Consider the following 14,466-nt stretch of genomic DNA (forward strand, 5'->3'; position numbering starts at 1 on the left):
TTGTGATGATGTGTATGTACCAAACGTCAATTTGGAGGCTTTTGGACCCTGGGGCTAGCCACACACATTGTATGATGACGAATGTAACAATTGCTTAATTGTATAGTTAAGGTAACAATTGCTTAATTGTATAGTTAAGGTAACAATTGCTTAATTGTGTATTTAATGGGCAAATGCTGATCAGATGTGAGTGATCAAGTTGGGGTTAAAAAGGTTTTCAGTTGGTGTGTTCAGGGGAGAGGGTTGAAACGGAGAGCGAGGAAAGAAACTGATCGGTGGAAAGGTGTGTCGAAACAAAGGTACGAGTTCTGACAAAAGTGCTTGAATGTGATTTGGTTTAGGTGATTTATGGAATTGATTTAAACAGGGGAACAGGCTTACCCTGCCCTGCATTAGATAGAACTACTGTTAACCAGTTTAATTAGCGCCTAAAGAAGGGCTAGGTTTTGTTTTATGTTTTTGTTTGTTTATAACTTCTGTTTGCTAATAAACGTACGCCACGGCGTTTACAGAGCACTTCCATTGCGTCGTGTAATAATTAAAGAAACAGACACCTGTTTGAAAGAACAACGTGGACTCCGGCTGAAAAGGTCAGAGTACATCACATTTGGTACCAGAAGTGGGGCTCTGTTTTTTTTTTTGAGTGAGAACCCCTCAACATGGAAGAGTTACTTAAAACAGTTATACAGGCAACGACAGCGCAGCAACATGCCACAGCGGCTTTACAGGAGCATACCAAAGTCCTGGCAGAACAAGCGGCGCAGGATCGTCAAGAATGGAGACAACTATGGAGCCAGATGAATTCTGGAGACCGGGTGGGAGCAGCTTCTGAGGGACCACGTCCTATACGAGCTAGTCATGTTTTACAGAAAATGAACCCAGCAGATGACGTGGAAGCTTACCTTTTGGCTTTCGAAAGGACCGCCGAGCGAGAGGCTTGGCCACCTGAACAGTGGGCAGGCATTGTTGCGCCGTTTTTGAGTGGAGAGGCTCAAAAAGCTTATTTTGATTTGGAGCTAACAGAAGCAGCTAATTATAATCTTCTGAAAGCTGAGATTTTAGCAAGAGCGGGGGTCACCGCAGCGGTGAGGGCTCAACGCTTTCACGCTTGGAAATATGAAGATGGAAAAGCACCAAGGTCACAGCTATTTGACTTAATCCACTTAGCCCGTAGGTGGCTTCAACCCGAGAAGAATAGCTCAGCGCGGGTTGTGGAAATACTGGTCCTGGACCATTATCTAAGAAGCCTTCCAGTGGGTTTACGAAAATGGGTGGCACAGGGCAGTCCAAGCACTGCAGATGAACTAATCGCTCTGGTCGAGCGCCAACTCACTGCCCTGGAAATTGCCCAGCCCACATTTCGTTTTGCCAAAAGCAACTGGCGCCCCTCAAGCCCGAAACAACGCACCGCCGAGAATCCCGGTAAGAATGTGTGGGAAAAAGGGGGCGCTGAAGAGCGGTCTAGAACTGTGAAGGGACCTTGGGCAGGGGAGAATAAATTGTTTGAAATGCAGAGTTTTCCGTATAACAGTGTGCAATGTTTTAAATGTAATGGTTGGGGGCACATTGCCAGAAATTGTCCCGAAAGGGAGAAGGTAGAGTCAATGGACTGTCATGTGGTTACTACGGTAAATAACTTATTTTCATGCAGTTCACCAAAAACAGAGTATGTGGTTGCTGTTAAAATAGGGGATAAAAGCACAGTAGCTTTATTAGATTCAGGCTGTGGGCAGAGCTTGATATCCGCTGACCTGGTGGGGGAACACTTTTCTATAGACCAGGCGGGGGTACGAATAATGTGCATTCACGGTGATATTAAAACCTACCCAGCCACCACCGTAAATATAAAAATAGGTTCCCAGGAAGTAAAGTTAAAAGTGGGGGTGTTACCTAGGCTTCCTTATCCAGTGATTGTAGGTCGTGATTGTACCGAATTTGCTCGCTTAGTACAGTTACGAGAGGTTTTTGTTGCCAGTAAGGAGTCGGGGCCATCTAGTGGCCAGGACCAAGAATTGTCTGAGTTGTTTCCGTTTGACGAAGAGGTACTAGCTGAACCTGGAAAAACTAGGAAGACACGAAGTCAAAAGTGTAGGACCCAAGCTAAGCCGCAAAGGCTCCCTGGGGGGAAGTATACAAGCAAAAGTACAGATCCCCAAAAGCGTGCAGGGCAGCCTAACAGGGAATCTGAGTCACGGGGAAATTTAGAAGATAACCTCCCCGAGATGTGGGAGGAGCTAGCAGTGTCTACTTTTGACTTCAAACGGGAACAAGTAGAAGATAAAATCTTACAATATGCCTTTAATCAAGCTGTGGTACCGGACGAATGTTATTGGGAAAATAGGGACACTGTGACTGTACCACATTTCATTGTTAAAAATGATCTCTTGTATCGGGTCACTAGAACTGAATGTGGGGAGTGGTTAGAACAGTTACTGGTGCCAAGTAAGTTTAAAAGTTTAATACTACAGCTGGCACACAGCCATCTGTTAGGAGGGCATTTAGGCACACAGAAAACCAGAGACCGGGTAATGATGCGGTTTCATTGGCCGGGAGTCTATAAAGATGTAGAGCGGTTTTGTATAGCTTGCCCAGAATGTCAACTAGTCGCTGGCAGGAAACCTACTCGAGCCCCGCTAGTCCCGTTACCTGTCATAGACGTGCCATTTGAGAGAGTGGGAATGGACTTAATTGGGCCCCTGGAAAAGTCTAAAACAGGGTTCCAGTACATTCTGGTCATTGTGGATTATGCCACTAGATACCCAGAGGCTATACCGTTAAGGAATACTAATTCAATGAACATAGCACAAGCGCTGATACAGGTCTTTTCTAGGGTCGGTTTCCCTAAAGAGATCCTTACCGACCAAGGGACCCCCTTTATGTCCATAGTTATGAAAGAGATGTGTAAGTTGTGCAAAGTAAAAAAAAATACTACCTCTGTTCACCACCCACAAACGGATGGTTTGGTGGAACGGTTTAATAAAACGTTAAAACAAATGATAAAAAAGGTAATGCACATAGATGGCAAAGACTGGGATAGTTTTCTTCCTTATCTTATGTTCGCTATCAGAGAGGTTCCTCAAGCGTCGACTGGGTTTTCCCCGTTTGAATTGTTGTATGGGAGACAGCCGAGGGGAATCTTAGATGTTGTCAAAGAAGTGTGGGAGGGGACACCACCTAGAGGGGACAATCTGGTTGAGTATGTATTAAAAATGAGAGATAGAATGGAAAAGGTCAGCAGGCTGGTGAATGAAAATCTGGTCAGAGCACAAGAACTACAAAAGACGTCGTATAACGCCGGTGCTCGTTTAAGAGAGTTTAAAGTTGGAGACAAAGTGTTAGTTTTGCTGCCTTCACATGCACACAAGTTTTTGGCTAAATGGCAGGGACCTTTCCAAATAGTGGAGAAGTTAAGTAATGTAAACTATAAGGTGTGCCAGACAGGGAAAAGGAAACCATACCAGATTTACCATGTCAATCTGCTGAAACCGTGGGTAGACAGGGAACCTTTAGTAGGCACAGTACAGTATGAAGAGTTAGAACTGGGTCCTGAGTTGCCGGGCACGACAAGTGTAACTGAAATAAAAATTGGTAAACACTTGACTGCGGAACAGAGTACTAAAATTGAAGAACTAATTAATAGATATGACGACGTGTTCTCAGACTTGCCAGGGAGAACTAATCTTATATCCCATAGTATTATTACCCCTGTGGGAGCCCGAGTCAGGATGAAACCATTTCGAATTCCAGAGTCAAAACAGGGTGATCTGGCTAAAGAAATAAAAACGATGTTGGAATTACAAGTAATTGAGGAATCAAATAGTGACTGGTGCAGCCCGGTGTTGATGGTGCCAAAACCTGATGGAACTATAAGGTTTTGTATGGATTTCAGAAAAGTGAATGAAATATCAAAATTTGATGCATACCCAATGCCGAGGGTGGATGAATTGCTAGAAAGGTTGGGAAAAGCAAAGTATATCACCACACTCGACTTGACCAAAGGCTATTGGCAGGTGCCGTTGTCACCAGAGTCGAAAGAAAAAACAGCATTTGTAACTCCACAGGGTTTGTTCCAGTTTACAGTGTTGCCTTTTGGTCTGCATGGCGCACCAGCCACATTTCAAAGGCTTATGAACAGGATACTCAGGCCACATAGTCACTATGCAGCAGCTTATCTTGACGATGTGGTCATTTTTAGCATTGATTGGGAGTCTCATGTATACAAAGTGGAAGCGGTATTGAGATCGTTAAGGGAAGCAGGCTTAACAGCTAATAAAAAGAAGTGTGCATTCGCTCTGCAGGAGACAAAATATCTGGGGTTTTCACTCGGACGTGGCTTAATTAGACCACAGCAAAGCAAAATTGAAGCCGTTTTGTCTTGTGCCCGTCCAGTGAACAAAAAACAAGTCCGAGCCTTTCTCGGACTTATTGGCTATTATCGCCGGTTCATTGAAAACTTTGCCTCAAGAGCTGTGCCCTTAACGGAACTCACTAAAGCCTCCGCGTCTAACATGGTAAAATGGTCAGCAGAGGCTGAAAGGGCATTTTTAGACTTGAAATCAGCACTGTGCTCTGAGCCTGTTTTGATAAGTCCTGACTTTGATAAACCGTTTGTATTACAAACAGATGCTTCGGAAGTGGGTCTAGGGGCAGTGTTATCACAGTCCTGTGAGGGGGAGGAACATCCTGTTTTATTTTTGAGCAGAAAGCTCCTACCAAGGGAAAAAACATATGCCACAATAGAAAAGGAGTGCTTAGCTGTCAAGTGGGCAGTGGACTCGTTGAGGTATTATCTCTGGGGAAGGAGATTTACTCTGGTTACAGACCATGCCCCATTACAATGGATGTATCGTCAGAAAGACAAGAATGCGAGAATAACCAGGTGGTTTTTAACATTACAGCCCTACTGTTTTGACTTAATACATAGAAAAGGTAAAGAACACGTAAATGCTGATTTCCTGTCTAGGTTTCCACAGCCAGCAAAAATCTTGTATGCCCGACCCCACGGGATCGTGCAGAGGGGGAGGGTGTGTGATGATGTGTATGTACCAAACGTCAATTTGGAGGCTTTTGGACCCTGGGGCTAGCCACACACATTGTATGATGACGAATGTAACAATTGCTTAATTGTATAGTTAAGGTAACAATTGCTTAATTGTATAGTTAAGGTAACAATTGCTTAATTGTGTATTTAATGGGCAAATGCTGATCAGATGTGAGTGATCAAGTTGGGGTTAAAAAGGTTTTCAGTTGGTGTGTTCAGGGGAGAGGGTTGAAACGGAGAGCGAGGAAAGAAACTGATCGGTGGAAAGGTGTGTCGAAACAAAGGTACGAGTTCTGACAAAAGTGCTTGAATGTGATTTGGTTTAGGTGATTTATGGAATTGATTTAAACAGGGGAACAGGCTTACCCTGCCCTGCATTAGATAGAACTACTATTAACCAGTTTAATTAGCGCCTAAAGAAGGGCTAGGTTTTGTTTTATGTTTTTGTTTGTTTATAACTTCTGTTTGCTAATAAACGTACGCCACGGCGTTTACAGAGCACTTCCATTGCGTCGTGTAATAATTAAAGAAACAGACACCTGTTTGAAAGAACAACGTGGACTCCGGCTGAAAAGGTCAGAGTACATCACAATATATACACACACACACACATACATACATATATATATATATACACATACAGTGCCTTGCAAAAGTATTCAGACCCCTGACCAATTCTCTCATATTACTGAATTACAAATGGTACATTGAAATTTCGTTCTGTTCGATATTTTATTTTAAAACACTTAAACTCAAAATCAATTATTGTAAGGTGACATTGGTTTTATGTTGGGAAATATTTTTAAGAAAAATAAAAAACTGAAATATCTTGCTTGCATAAGTATTCAACCCCCACACATTAATATTTGGTAGAGCCACCTTTCGCTGCAATAACAGCTTTAAGTCTTTTGGGGTAAGTATGTACCAGCTTTGCACACAGTGTCAGAGTGATTTTGGCCCATTCTTCTTGGCAGATTTGCTCCAGGTTGTTCAGGTTGGTTGGACGACGCTTGTGGACTGCAATTTTCAAATAGTGCCACAGATTCTCAATGGGATTGAGATCAGGACTTTGACTGGGCCACTGTAGGACATTCACCTTTTTGTTCTTGAGCCACTCCAATGTTGCTTTGGCCTTGTGCTTGGGATCATTGTCCTGCTGAAAGGTGAATTTCCTCCCAAGCTTCAGTTTTTTAGCAGACTGAAGCAGATTCTCTTGCAGTATTTTCCTGTATTTTGCTCCATCCATTCTTCCTTCAATTGTAACAAGATGCCCAGTCCCTGCTGATGAGAAGCATCCCCACAGCATGATGCTGCCACCACCATACTTCACTTTAGGGATGGTGTGTCTTGAGGCCTGGGCAGTGTTAGGTTTGCGCCACACATAGCACTTTGAGTTTTGGCCAAAAAGTTCTCTCTTGGTCTCATCTGACCACAAAACCTTTTCCCACATCGCAGCTGGGTCACTCTCATGCTTTCTGGCAAACTCCAGACGTGCTTTCAGATGCTACTTTTTGAGTAACGGCTTCTTTCTTGCCACACTCCTATACGGCCAGTGTTATGCAGAGCTCTTGATATGGTTGACTGGTGCACCATTACTCTCCTCCCAGCCACTGAACTCTATAGCTCCTTCAAAGTGATTGTTGGCCTCTCTGTGGCTTCTCTCACAAGTCTCCTTCTTGTTTGAGTGCTGGGTTTTGAGGGACAGCCTTTTCTTGGCAGTGCCTGGGTGGTGTGATGCAGCTTCCACTTCCTGATTATTGATCCAACTGTGCTCACTGGGATATCCTAACACTTGGACATTATTTTGTACCCTTTCCCTATGCATTTGAATTTATCTCTAACTTCTGTAGAATGCTCTTTGGTCTTAATTTTCCTTCAGATTCACAGCCTTACCAATGATCCTTCAACAATGGGGTTTTTATCCAGAAAATGTGACTGCAACTTTAATGGTTCACAGGTGGAGGCCAATGGTAAGGTAATTGTGTCCTCGTTAGGGCAATTTCTTTCATCGGTGCAAACTGGGAGCTTCCACAGCAGAGGGGTTGAATACTTATGCAAACAAGATATTTCAGTATTTTATTTTTCTTAAAAATATTTCCCAACATAAAACCAATGTCCAACCAAAACTACATCAGAGCAGAGGTCCATTAATTGCATACCATCCTCCTTTCTCTGTAACAGAATGTTATATTATTAATGCCAGTTGACACACAGTGACATGCCTAAGATACTGGTTCAATACACAGCAATATACAGTATACAGTTCATACAGGTTGCATTAAGTAACTGAGCCACTCAGAGTAGCTCAGTGAAAGTGCCCACATAACAGCTTGTTCAGTTTCTCACATCCTTGGCAGCTCAGAGCAAATGCCTTGGTGATCCGAGGAAGCAGAAAGTTTCTCGCACTTAGACTCTCAGTTACTTTCCACACTCACTGATAATGTTCTTGTTATGACAGACATTTAACATTTCATTTCAAAGCTTTCCTGGGAAATAACCACAACCACTAGGACTAAGCAACAAGGTCCAACAAGTTTTGTAACTTTTGCTTAGACTCTTCCAAATGTACTACAGCGGTTTTTTTTGTTATTATTTTAAAACAAAGAAACATGTTCAGAACATGTAATAGTGCTAGAACAAGCATTTTATTTTCTTATTTGAATATTTTTTTTTTTTAATTTGTATTACTCCTTGAATATTCTTTAATTTCGATTTAGCTGGAATACAAAAGTACAATTACATAAAAAAAATAAAAAATAAAATAAAATCTCTCATGAGTAGCACAAGCCTGTTAACACATAAAATTACCTATTAAAGAAAGTAAAGATACAGTCCCTTGAACAGAAGAATGTGTTACTTTTTTCAGATGTCACTTATGCAATGGTTTTATTTGGATGCTGTCTGATAGAGGTGGTAATACATTCTGTTATATGATCAGGTACATTTTTGCCACCAAATACATTTCAAGCAGTGTTGGGTCAAATGTCCAAATGAGCTATGGGTAGATATTGTATCTGATTGTTTTCCTTTAAAATTACATTGATTTATATTGGCCATATTTGCAAGGTCATTTCATAAAGCAATGATGGTTTCCTTAATTTAATAGTGGGGTGGTCTGAATATTCTCTTTACACTAAAGTTAGTGAAAGCATATTACTGCTGTAAAAATATGACCTTAATTGTGCCGTGGCAAAGATGTGTTGCCTTAGAAGCATATACTGTATTTTAAAACACCATTGTTATCATATAAGATTTTAAACTACAACTGAACCTAAAGTTCTCTTAGTTTGTTTGCACTCTGAATGGCTTTTCTGCAGCATTGAAGTATGGTACATTTACGATCCAGTGCACTGAGGGAAGAATACAAAGATACTGATGTACTGCTTGAGTCTATGCAGTCTGTTGATGGCAGAAGACCAAAATGGTGCACAATAAGGCATGTGAAATGCATTGTGCTTACAATGTATTTCAAATAAACAGCATGAGAATGACTGGATCAATAGGGAACTATAGGATATATATATATATATATAGATATATATATATATAATATAATATATATATATATATTATATATATATAATAGGATATATATATAATTTTACCACAATATCTTAATTTACGGTTAAAATGGTGTTGAGAAGAATTAAATGCCAGTTTAGAAAAAAAAAAAAAAATTCAATTAGTATGTTAAAATAGATGGCAGCTCTGTTCACACATGAACATTAACACAAAGGCCCATCCACTGCAGTGAAAAATGGCTTGCAAATAGCCACAAGGGAAGTAATAATGGCAAAAGTCAATACAAGTTACCCATCCATAGAGTGCTGGTGTAGATTCAGCTTTAGTCATCATTAATACTAGAACCGCCTTTTACAATACATGTTTTTATTTTGAATATAACCTACAATATTCTATTTTATTCTATTTTATCTCAAGCATCAAAAGAAACTTATCACGATTATTATAACACATTTATTATGAAAAAAAAAAAATAAATAAGGTATATAAATGATGGACATTGACGAAATGTTTTTGGTTTCTTTTTAATCACTCGATCATTCATCCTTGACCATGACACGCTTGAGTGACTATGACTGAAGCATATGCACTTAATCACCTAATTAGTGAGACAGTTGATTGGACACTGGATATGGAGTGATTTCAGCTGTTGAATTGCAAGCTTGAATAAAAGTAATAAAGAAAAATCACAGAAAAACACCAATATGCCACGTCTGTCAAGAGAGCAGCACCTTTGTGCAATCAACATGTTGGAGGCTGGACTAGGGCAGCGTGCTGTGACTCATTGTCTTGGGTGCTCACAGCCAGCAGTTTCAAACCTGGCGAGATGGTATAACCAGACACATTCTGTCAATGACATGCTAGGAACTGGGAGACCAAGAGTCACAACACCTGCTCAAGATCGACAGATCATTTTGCAGCATCTTCATGATGTCAATTGTTAATCAGCACAATAAAAAGTCAGTGCACCTGCTCCAAAACAGAGTTTGTCATTTTTTGATCATATCTAGTGAATTTTATCCAAATATAAGTGATAAGTTTCTTTTGATGCTCAAATAAAGTGATATGTTTCTTTTGATGCTCTGTATATATACAAGCCTGTTTGTATATCTACTGGACTTAGCAGCCACCAAATCTTTTGTTTTCTACAAGAAACACACCGGTGAAAATATCAGTAGGAGAGATTTCATCTTGAAGTTAGCCACAGCGCTTCAGGAGAAACATATTGATCAGAAAACTGCAAAGCTGCAGGCTACAGCAGCTCAGCTTGGATTCTGTGCTGCGAGTGACACACACGCAAGAGAAATCACGTTACTTTCGTTTTAGATTAAAAACTACTTTGGTTTTTAGTTTTGTATGTACATACACCTGTTTACACACTAGTTTCTTTAGAAATGTTTATTATAGTTTTTCATTTTTTGAAGTATTGCTTTATATGTGGTAAGTTAGAAAATAAATACAACACTTCAGCTGTTTGATGTGAAGTGCTTGAATAAAACCTTTGAGTTCTATACAATAGTTTGTCTTTAATTTTAATTTTGTTGATGTAAAGTGATAACTGCCATCGGCGGTTCTAGTGTTGAAGTAGTCCATAAATCTACATTGTGTGTGTGTGTGTGTGTGTATGTTTTGTATGGCCTGTCTGCTGGAGATTACGTGAGATTAAATCAGAAGAATGGGATCTTGACTGCTGAAATCTCGTGAGCGACAAGCACCATTCCTGCTCTGGTTTACATGGCTTTTTACATTTATTTTTATCGTGAGAAAGCCCTGAAAGTCGCGCTGCCAAAAGGACGTCCTTTTGCTGTTTCACGATTTTGCGTGACAACGTCATACAGTCATGAGTGTAGAGTCGATTTTCACATTTTTTAGCTGACTGAAGCAGATTCTTTTGCCGTATTTTCCTATATTTTGCTCCATCCATTCTTCCTTCAAATGTAACAAGAGGCCCAGTCTCTGGTGATGAGAAGCATCACCACAGCATTTTGCTGCCACCACCATACTTCACTGTAGGGATGGTGTGTCTTGAGGCCTGGGCAGTGTTAGGTTTGCGCCACACATAGCGCTTTGAGTTTTGGCCAAAAAGTTCTATCTTGGTCTCATCTGACCACAAAACTTTTTCCCACATCGCAGCTGGGTCACTCTCATGCTTTCCGGCAAAATCCAGACGTGCTTTCAGATGGTACTTTTTGAGTAACGGCTTCTTTCTTGCCACCCTCCCATACAGACCAGTGTTATGCAGAGCTCTTGATATGGTTGACTGGTGCACCATTACTCCACTCCCAGCCACTGAACTCTGTAGCTCCTTCAAAGTAATTGTTGGCCTCTCTGAGGCTTCTCTCACAAGTCTCCTTCTTCTTTGAGCACTGAGTTTTGAGGGACGGCCTTTTCTTGGCAGTGCCTGGGTGGTGTGATGCAGCTTCCACTTACTGATTATTGATCCAACTGTGCTCACTGGGATATCCAAACACATGGATATTATTTTGTACCCTTCCCCTAATCTATGCATTTGTATTTATCTCTAACTTCTGTAGAATGCTCTTTGGTCTTCATTTTCCTTCAGATTCACAGCCTTACCAATGATCCTTCAACAGTGGGGTTTTTATCCAGAAAATGTAACAACAACTTTAATGGTTCACAGGTGGAGGCCAATGGTAAGGTAATTGTGTCCTCGTTAGGGCAATTTCTTTCATCGGTGCAAACTGGGAGCTTCCACAGCACAGGGGTTGAATACTTACGCAAGCAAGATATTTCAGTTTTTTATTTTTCTTAAAAATATTTCCCAACATAAAACCAATGTCACCTTATAATAATTGATTCTGAGTTTCAGTGTTTAAAAATAAAATATCAAACAACAAAATTTCAATGTACCATTTGTAATTCGATAATATGAGAAAATTGGTCAGGGGTCTGAATACTTTTACAAGCCACTGTGTGTGTGTGTGTGTGTGTGTGTGTGTGTGTGTATATATATATAATATATATATATATATATATATATATATATATATATATATATATATATATATATATATATATAGATGGGCTTCAGTGAGTTACAGGAAAATAATTCCATCTAAGGTTTCTGTGACATCATAAATTACAAGTCCGAAGACCGCAGTACAGTTGGGTTCTTTTAAACTAAGTATTTCAGTGCTGTACAGACGTTCTATGTCGTTATCCGTTAGTGCTCCAGCTTTATTTAGATGATTGCCTTTACCTTGTTTTAATTTCACATTCCTCTCAAGCTTCTCTGAAATCAAAATGTGTTGTCGAGTGATTGAAAACAAGACATTTTGTGTTTGAATTGAAAGTGATGGTCTCGAGGAGTCGAATGGGTCAAAGTTCAGGTATATTTTCCTCTAGAGGAATTATCACTTTTTAACATCACTTCTGTTGGAAATATAGCCTTCATCCATGCATTTTTAACAGTTTGGGATACAACCAAAACTACATCAGAGCAGAGGTCCATTCATTGCATACCATCCTCCTCTCTCTGTAACAGAATGTTATATTATTAATGCCAGTTGACACACAGTGACATGCCTAGAATACTGGTTCAATACACAGCAATATACAGTATACAGTTCATACAGGTTGCGTTAAGTAACTGAGCCACTCAGAGTAGCTCAGAGAAAGTGCCCACATAACAGCTTGTTCAGTTTCTCACATCCTTGGCAGCTCAGAGCAAATGTCTTGGTGATCCGAGGAAGCAGAAAGTTTCTCGCACTGAGACTCTCAGTTACTTTCCACACTCACTGATAATGTTCTTGTTATGACAGACATTTAACATTTCATTTCAAAGCTTTCCTGGGAAATAACCACAACCACTAGGACTAAGCAACAAGGTCCAACAAGTTTTGTAACTTTTGCTTAGATTCTTCCAAATGTACTACAGCGGTTTTGTTTGTTATTATTTTAAAACAAAGAAACATGTTCAGAACATGTAATAGTGCTAGAACAAGCATTTTATTTTCTTATTTGAATATTTTTTTTTTTTTTTATTTGTATTACTCCTTGAATATTCTTTAATTTCGATTTAGCTGGAATACAAAAGTACAATTACATAAAAAAATAAAAAATAAAATAAAATCTCTCAGGAGTAGCACAAGCCTGTTAACACATAAAATTACCTATTAAAGAAAGTAAAGATACAGTCCCTTGAACAGAAGAATGTGTTACTTTTTTCAGATGTCACTTATGCAATGGTTTTATTTGGATGCTGTCTGATAGAGGTGGTAATACATTCTGTTATATGATCAGGTACATTTTTGCCACCAAATACATTTCAAGCAGTGTTGGGTCAAATGTCCAAATGAGCTATGGGTAGATATTGTATCTGATTGTTTTCCTTTAAAATTACATTGATTTATATTGGCCATATTTGCAAGGTCATTTCATAAAGCAATGATGGTTTCCTTAATTTTTAATAGTGGGGTGGTCTGAATATTCTCTTTACACTAAAGTTAGTGAAAGCATATTACTGCTGTAAAAATATGACCTTAATTGTGCCGTGGCAAAGATGTGTTGCCTTAGAAGCATATACTGTATTTTAAAACACCATTGTTATCATATAAGATTTTAAACTACAACTGAACCTAAAGTTCTCTTAGTTTGTTTGCACTCTGAATGGCTTTTCTGCAGCATTGAAGTATGGTACATTTACGATCCAGTGCACTGAGGGAAGAATACAAAGATACTGATGTACTGCTTGAGTCTATGCAGTCTGTTGATGGCAGAAGACCAAAATGGTGCACAATAAGGCATGTGAAATGCATTGTGCTTACAATGTATTTCAAATAAACAGCATGAGAATGACTGGATCAATAGGATATATATATATATATATATATATATATATATATATATATATATATATATATATATATATATATATATATAAAAATGGTGTTGAGAAGAATTAAATGCCAGTTTAGAAAAAAAAAAAAAAATTCAATTAGTATGTTAAAATAGATGGCAGCTCTGTTCACACATGAACATTAACACAAAGGCCCATCCACTGCAGTGAAAAATGGCTTGCAAATAGCCACAAGGGAAGTAATAATGGCAAAAGTCAATACAAGTTACCCATCCATAGAGTGCTGGTGTAGATTCAGCTTTAGTCATCATTAATACTAGAACCGCCTTTTACAATACGTTTTTATTTTGAATATAACCTACAATATTCTATTTTATTCTATTTTATCTCAAGCATCAAAAGAAACTTATCACGATTATAACACATTTATTATGAAAAAAATAAATAAATACATATATAAATGATGGACATTGACGAAATGCTTTTGGTTTCTTTTTAATCACTCGATCATTCATCGTTGACCATGACCCGCTTCAGTGACTATGACTGAAGCATATGCACTTAATCACCTAATTAGTGAGACAGTTTATTGGACACTGGATATGGAGTGATTTCAGCTGTTGAATTGCAAGCTTGAATAAAAGTAATAAAGAAAAATCACAGAAAAACACCAATATGCCACGTCTGTCAAGAGAGCAGCACCTTTGTGCAATCAACATGTTGGAGGCTGGACTAGGGCAGCGTGCTGTGACTCATTGTCTTGGGTGCTCACAGCCAGCAGTTTCAAACCTGGCGAGATGGTATAACCAGACACATTCTGTCAATGACATGCTAGGAACTGGGAGACCAAGAGTCACAACACCTGCTCAAGATCGACAGATCATTTTGCAGCACCTTCATGATGCCAATTTTTAATCAGCACAATAAAAATTCAGTGCACCTGCTCCAAAACAGAGTTTGTCATTTTTTGATCATATCTAGTGAATTTTATCCAAATATAAGTGATAAGTTTCTTTTGATGCTCAAATAAAGTGATATGTTTCTTTTGATGCTCTGTATATATACAAGCCTGTTTGTATATCTA

Source organism: Polyodon spathula, chromosome 4, assembly GCF_017654505.1.
Source record: "Polyodon spathula isolate WHYD16114869_AA chromosome 4, ASM1765450v1, whole genome shotgun sequence".
NCBI lineage: Eukaryota > Metazoa > Chordata > Actinopteri > Acipenseriformes > Polyodontidae > Polyodon > Polyodon spathula.